The 7,296-nt window shown below is 46.1% G+C and overlaps 1 long non-coding RNA gene across 2 annotated transcripts; it reads left to right on the forward strand.

Moving 5' to 3' along the window:
• On the forward strand, nucleotides 2,129-5,743 carry LOC110398323. Of its 2 annotated transcripts, XR_002438316.1 has the most exons (4): nucleotides 2,129-3,949; nucleotides 4,070-4,115; nucleotides 4,444-4,530; nucleotides 5,320-5,743. It is a non-coding gene; the product is annotated as an uncharacterized LOC110398323 (long non-coding RNA). The 2 variants fall into 2 exon arrangements; XR_002438317.1 differs by having other exon boundaries at nucleotides 4,444-5,743.

Below are 7,296 nucleotides of genomic sequence, written 5' to 3' on the forward strand. Positions count from 1 at the left end.
TTCCCTTCCCTTCCCTTCCCTTCCCTTCCCTTCCCTTCTTTTTTCTTTTCCTCAGTCTAGGCACCCAAGTAGTTTTCCTGTTAACTCCTTACAGCCACAGCCACCCATTCTTCTTACAGTATTCAACATCCATCTTTCAACTGAAGGGAAGCATCAAATTGCTTCCAGCCCTGACCATGCCAATGCAGCAAAGAGGAAAAGAGAAACAATGTGACTAGAAAAACCTTTGAAGTGAAAAATAAATTAAAGGAAAATAGTGTTTTCCTGAGCATGGCTGGCTTTTGCTTTCCAATCAAAATGCTAATCTGTAGGAGCTGGAAATGGTTCTTCAAAACTTATTCTGTGGAAGGGAAAATAGAAATGCCATCTGCCCCTTGTTCTCTCTGTGCCAAAGTCACAACAGAGAGGAGTGATTAACTCTTCTGTGTTGATCAGAGGCAGCTACTACAGCCATCAGTGATTTTTCATTGACAGCCCAATTCACTTTTTCCTTGTGGTGTCAGCTGATTTTTACAGATAAGCAGCTCAAGCTCTCTGCTGAAATTAGAGCCTGTACTGCACCTGAGTTACAGCACAATAGCATGGTTCTCACAGATAATATGCAATTAATTAGTAATAACACTTTCCCATTTATAGTCACCTGCATTGAAGAACTGCAAGCACCAGGACCTGTTTTGTGCAGATAAAAGCACAATGTGATGGAGCTGGGTCAGGTGTCAGGATGAATCCATTACAGGCACTCATTTACAAGCAGTGGTAACAGTGCCTCAGGAGTTTGCTTTCGCCAGATTTTGGATCTTGCAGCTAGAAATCGGTTCATTCTCAAGCAGAATCACTCCCTGAGAGCTTTTTTTTCCTCCTTTATTATAAAATTCTAAGAATTGTTGCTAAGAACTCACAATGGGTAAGAGAACGTAAGGGAACTGCAGCCTAAGTCCGTCTTCTCAGGGCTTGTTCTAGAAGCAGTTGACCCTGCAGTACACGTATTAACATCCCACTCAATCTATATTCTGTGAAAATGCCTTGCAACTTGATCAGGAGGATGAGGGGCATAGAGATGGATCTGACTGTAAAGTGACTGTAACTGAGCAATTGAGATTGGCCCCACGATGGCAGCACAACACAAGAAATAAGAATGTTACCTCAAATGCAGAGGGGTGAAGGGTTTCCTCCTCAGTAAGAATTTTAAGCTGACTCATCTTGCTGTAAATTTGGAAAGAAGTTTGTATTTTTTACTATTAGGCAACCAGGAAGGAGATGGATCTCATCTACCTGCCACCCAACAAAGATCCTTGGGTAGGGCTTCAGAATGGGAGGGGTAACACACAGGAGGAAGTACCTTGTGTGAAAAACAGGTATTTATTAGCTGTGAAGGCAAAACACCATTTGCTGTCTGAAAGTCACATATTCATACCTGTTGGAAGGGACCCCTGCAGATCGTCTAGTCCAACCTCCCTGCTAATGCAGAAAAGCATCCAGGCAGGTTTTGAATATCTCCAGAGAAAGAGACTCCACATCCTCACTGGGAATCTTCTTCCAGTGCTTTGTAAATCCTCAAAATAAAGAAGTTTTTCCTCATGTTCATACGGAACTTCCTATATTCCAGTTTTACCCCATTGCCCCTTATTCTGTCGCTGAGCACCACTGAAAAGAGCCTGGCCCCATCCACTCCTGGCCATTAGATATTTATAAGCACTGATAAGATCCTCTCAGTCTTTTCCAGGCTGAACAGTCCCTGGCCTCTCAGCCTTTCCTCATAAAGGAGACGCTCCAGGCCCTTCATAATCTTTGCAGTCTGCAGTCATATTCTTTCTAGGAGATCCCTGTCTTTCTTGAACTGAGGAGCCCAGAACTGGACACAGTACTCCAGATGTGGCATCACCAGGGCAGAGTACAGAGGGAGGATAACCTCCCTCATCCTGCTGCTGGTCAAACTCTTTTTAATGCATCCCAGGATAGCATTGGTTTTCTTAGCCACAAGGGCACACTGCTGGCTCACAGTCAACCTATTGGCCAGGAGGACAACTAGGTCCTTCTCTGCAGAGCTCCTTTTCAGCAGGTCAGCCCCTAACCTGTCCTGATGCAAGCAGTTATTCCTCCCCAGGTGTAGGACTCTAGACACTGGTCCTTGCTGAACCTCATCAGGTTCCTCTCCACCCAACTCTCCAGCCTGTCCAGGTCTCACGGTGCATTCTATCCCTCTATCCACGTCACTGATGAAGATGTTGAACAAAACCAGGCCAGTACCGACCCCTGGGGAACACCTCTAGCTACAGGCCTCCAACTAGTTGTGCCACTGATTACAGCGCTCTGAGCTCTGCCAGTCAGCCAGTTCTCAATCATCCTCACTGTCCACACATCTATCCCACACTTCCTAAGCTTACCTATGAGGATGTTTTGGAAGACAGCGTCCAAAGGCTCGCTGAAGTCAAGGTACACAACATCCACCGCTCTCCCCTCATCTACTCAGCTGGTCATGACAGTCACTAGGTGAAGGCACTGCAGATGAATAAAGGCAAAATTATACAGCTATAAAATGACCATATTTAACATGCAAACTTTCCAGCTTAAAAAAAAAACAAAACCAAAAAACACTAGCAATCCCATCCCATCAAACTTTGTGGCTGTGAGGGTGGAAGTTGTATGTTCTGATAATTCCCTGGTTACATGTCATTGCACCTTTTCTAATTTCCTCACCTGACTCTGCATCTTCTCATGTTCACCTGACACAACCAGAGGACATCATGCAACTGATATAACAAGGTGCCCAGCATTTGCAGTGCTGAGCAGCATCATGAATGCTCATGAAATACTTTCCTTCTCATAACAAAAGCAGAATTTTTTTTCCCTTTCTTCACCAACTTTATCAAATACAGGGATTTACACACCCTGCTGGGTGCAGAGTTAAATATCAGTGGTTTCAATAGGTGTCAATGGGAGAACAGCCTCCTTCTCTTTGATGCTGCAAGGTCTGTATGTCCATCCCTCTTATCTCAGCCAAGCAGCTGGGCCACAAATCAGGAGCGAAGCTGGGCAAGGGGACCTGTGACAGAGCTGTGAGGGAGGATGGGGAGCCGGCAGTGCTCAGGCCCTGGCAACAGAGAGCTATGGCAGATATCAGGCCTCTGGTGCGGCATCGCTGGGTAGGAAGGGGCAGCACCAGCATCCATGGGGAACATCCCTTCCCACAGTGCAGGCAGCCCCCTGGCTTGGCATGGAGCACCTGGGAGGTAAGTGTGGGGCTTGGGTTGGCAGCAAGCAATTCGGATAGGATGTTGGGGGCTTCTCACTCTTTTTGCTATCTGAGACAGAGTTTTGTGCTCATACTGTGGCTCACCCTGCCTTAAGCAGTATGGGTTTTGTTTTTCCTCAGATTGGGAAGGGTGCATAAGGGGGGCTGGACTGCTGAGATCTGGCTGCACTCCAAGAATAGGTGCGAGCGGTGTCCGTTGGTTCACACAGTATCCTTGTGGAGTTCTTTGGGGCAGGTTTGCACCGAAGCCTTGAAGAGTTCTTCCCTAATACTGTTAGGCCAGTGCCTTGAGCCCAGTTTATAATATTTTTCTTCAAGAGGACTGCTGGAAAATGAGGTGATATTAACTTGGGACTCAACCAGGGCCTTTCCTGCCAGATTAAATGGATGCTGGAAGCAGCTCTGAATCAAAGGTTGCTTTGACTTTCTGCAGTTGTGTGAGGCTTTCTGCATTTCTCTTTGGGGAATAGGCTCAGGAGGCGCTATACCTCATATGAGTATTTGCTGTAGCCAGTCGCCAGCTCCTTTCTCTCCTCACATTTCCTGTTTTGCAGCTGCTGGCTGTACTGGCGGCCAGCCTGCTGCTGCTCTGCATCCCGCTGTGCTACCAGGCCTTCCATTTCCGTGTGGCGCAGGCCTATGCATGCCTTGGGTACCCCCATGCCCAGCACATCGTGGGGCAGAGGTATCTGCAAGGTAACCTTTGCTGCTGGGGGACATATTTGCATGGGAATCTCAAATGTGCCTCTGCGCATTGGGTTTGGCCACTGTGTTTCACATAATCACTGTAACTTCACTGCATTGTCTTTATCTCAGGTGCTGGAGTGGAAAAAAATGAGAAGCTGGCCATGCACTGGTTCAGGTGAGCTGCAAAAAGATAACTCCTGAGATGGGACATTGCTTTCTGCTGGAAAAGCAGATGAGGCATGGGGAAAAACTGGCAATGCTTTCTAAGGGCACTGGGCCATCCCCTGGGAGGTGCAGGCAGCATGGGGATGGCCAGTTCTCCCCACATCTGGCTTGGGGTCACACCTTCACCCACCTCTCATGCTGCTTTGTAAACCAGTGGAAGACAAATATCTCAACAGTGAGACAGCATGCTACGTGGGGCAGTACAGCATTGTTAGGGAAATGTTCAAATGTTGCTTTTCTTCTGTATTTTCTGCTCCTTGCCTCTTCTCCTCTCTCAGGCAGGCAGCAGGACAGGGCCACCCGCACTCCTCCTTCAACCTGGCGCTGGGAGCTCTCAGCAACATGACAGCGGTGCTGGAGGAAGGGTAACCCAGCTGCTCCTGCCCCTTCCCACTGCAGATGAGGATCTGGTTCCTCCTGAGGGGAAGTCTTGTGCTGTAGGCATCCCATGGATGTGGCTGCATAGGCATTTTTGAGGTCGCACTGCTGTGTTGTCAGTCATGCAGCTCTGCTTGTAGAAAGCAGACTACAAGCCATTGTGTTGGCCACCAGTGCCCTGTTAGCCTCAAAGAGGCTTGGACACTCTCTCCAGCATTCCTCTGTGCCCTGCAAATTTGTGCCCAACCAGAGGGACAGCCAGAGGCCGCTGTCTGCATGGTCACTGTGATGGCTCATCCGGGAGCCACTCCTAGTTGAAGCAAAAGTGACCGATGAGTTTCCATCACAGTGCTACTCAGTTTTCTTTTTAAAATTGTTTTACTCGGAGTTTTTTTTTACTCCAAGCTCCAAACTATAAAAGCAAAACCCTGTGAGCTGAAGCCATCATGTTTCATTTTGATCCCCTGTTGCATGTTGATCAGACAGACTCATGTATTTTGTTGTACAACAGATATGTATTTCAAGAGTTCCAGATCTTCTGGCTTCAGTTCAGTCAGGTCAGGAAAATCACCAATCCTCAGGCATACATGCTCAGATCACAGTGAAAAGCAAAATGAAAACCAGATAATTTTCTGAATATTAGACCTTTGAACTTCACAGAATCTTTCAGATCCAGTTGTGTGGTCTTCTAATAGAAGCCCAGGTAAATAAAAGTCAGATAGGAACAACCCAAAACTCCTCCTAGATTTTCTTGATGAAGATTTCATTTCCTTCAGGGAAGTGGAGAAACTCGTTGGTGTGGCTGCAGCCCATGGGCTCCAAGAAGCTCAGGAACTTTTGGAGAGCATCCTCAAGAGCAGAAAGCTGGCCTGAACACCTGCACCAGCCTTGCCTTCTTCAGCTTTATTGCAAGCTAATTACTAGCTGGTGATCACACCTCACAACAACTCATCTGCTGATATTAAGTTAGATTTGGATACTGACCTGGGATTGATGCTGTGGTTGTGCTGTGTCTATTTCACGCTCTGCTTATTTGTAGCAACAAGTGATCATGACTGAAGCTTTGTTGTCATTAATCATCAGCATAACGTGCATGAGTGATATCATCTGTAATATACATAACAGTGGTTCGGTAAAATGTATTATGGTTAAGATAAATAAAATCTTCACGTAACAGCTGCCATTCCTTAAAAACTTCACCATTACCATGCCAGTTTTTGGGAAATATAATTAAACTTAATGGAAACTGCCTTCATCCTTGAGGTGGTCTCAGTTTAAAACCACTGTGGGAAGACCTGCACTTGACAGAAATTGCATTCATTCTGCAGATCCATACAACATTTTGCTGGCAATAGCACTGCTGCTGGGGATGCCCACATCAGTGTGCAATCTCTGCCTTGCTGGTTCCCATGGCCTCATACAACCAGCTGGTGACTTGTCATCCAGTGCCTTCCAATGTTTTGGTAAGAGCTGGGAAATCAGGACAAGTTTGAGTATCAACAGAAGCTGCTGACTGACTAAAGTGGGAACAAGCTATTGCAACTCAGTGCTTCACCAGTTCTTCACCACATCCATAGGCTTCCCAAGAAGGACAGAAACAGCATTCACACCATGATCCTTACACCATCTCCCCACATGCACTCCCACTTAAATTGCTTTCCAGTTTGATTTTCCCCCAAATTTTCTTTCAGTGTAACCACCTGAAGCACAGGTTTGTTTTGCTGCTGATACCCAACTAACCACAGGGTCCTAATCTCATCCTTTTTTTTTGTTTGCTGAGACAGGTTCTTGCCTTGTGCCAACAGCTCAGCTGTAGTTTTTGGCTGTAGGAAATCATCCACAAGCATCAGCAGCTGCTTTGGGAGTGTTCTGCCAGCCCCAACACAGCTGAGCTGGTGGGGAAGGGGCAGGGGGAGGAGGTAATGCTTCCAGCCTCAGTGCCCTCTGCACAGGTGGGGTGGAAAAGCCCAGGAAAAAAAAAAGACAGAAAATAAACAAAAGTTTTGAAAAATACAAATAAAGAAAGGAAGGAGAAGCAGAAAAGGAGAGGGAATGGAGTAGGGAAGCAGAAGGGAACAGGAGAGGAAGAAAGGGAGAATAAGAGGGAAGTGAAAGAATCATAGAATCATTTAGGTTGGAAGAACCCATAAGTTCATTAGGTCCAGCTATCACTCAGCAATACCAAGTCCTCACCACTACACCGTGCCCCTTAATCCCATGTCCATGCATGTCCTAAATACCTCCACGGATGGAAACTCCACCATTTCCCTGGGCAGCCTGTTCCAGTGCCTGACCACCCTCTCCATGTAGAAGTTCTACCTGACATAGGAAAAAAAAAGAAAAAGGGAAGGAAAAATAAAAAAGAAAGAAAAGAAATGAGGAAATAAAGAAAAAAAAAGGAAAAAGAAACAAGAAAAAGAAAAAAGGCCAGCTGCCCTGCATTTGGAGCCATTCCCACAGGCCCCTGTCTGTGCCCCATGCCTCGGCTGCTGCAGCCCTCTCCTCCTTGGCACTGTCTATACAGAGGCAATTAGGAGGATTTTCTTTCCCAAAACACAACTCTAATTATAATCTAATTCAGCTTATTTGAAGTACATTTTGGTAGCATTTCCATTATGCAAATATCAATTTATTATCCTCACATTATGTTTTGACTACAGTTGTGTTGCTAATTAGAGGCAATTTGGCTGCTTTAAAAAAATCCTTTCCTCTCCCTGCACTTTTAGTTGGGAACCACACAGAACAGACATTCA

The sequence above is a fragment of the Numida meleagris genome, chromosome 4 (assembly GCF_002078875.1).
Source record: "Numida meleagris isolate 19003 breed g44 Domestic line chromosome 4, NumMel1.0, whole genome shotgun sequence".
NCBI lineage: Eukaryota > Metazoa > Chordata > Aves > Galliformes > Numididae > Numida > Numida meleagris.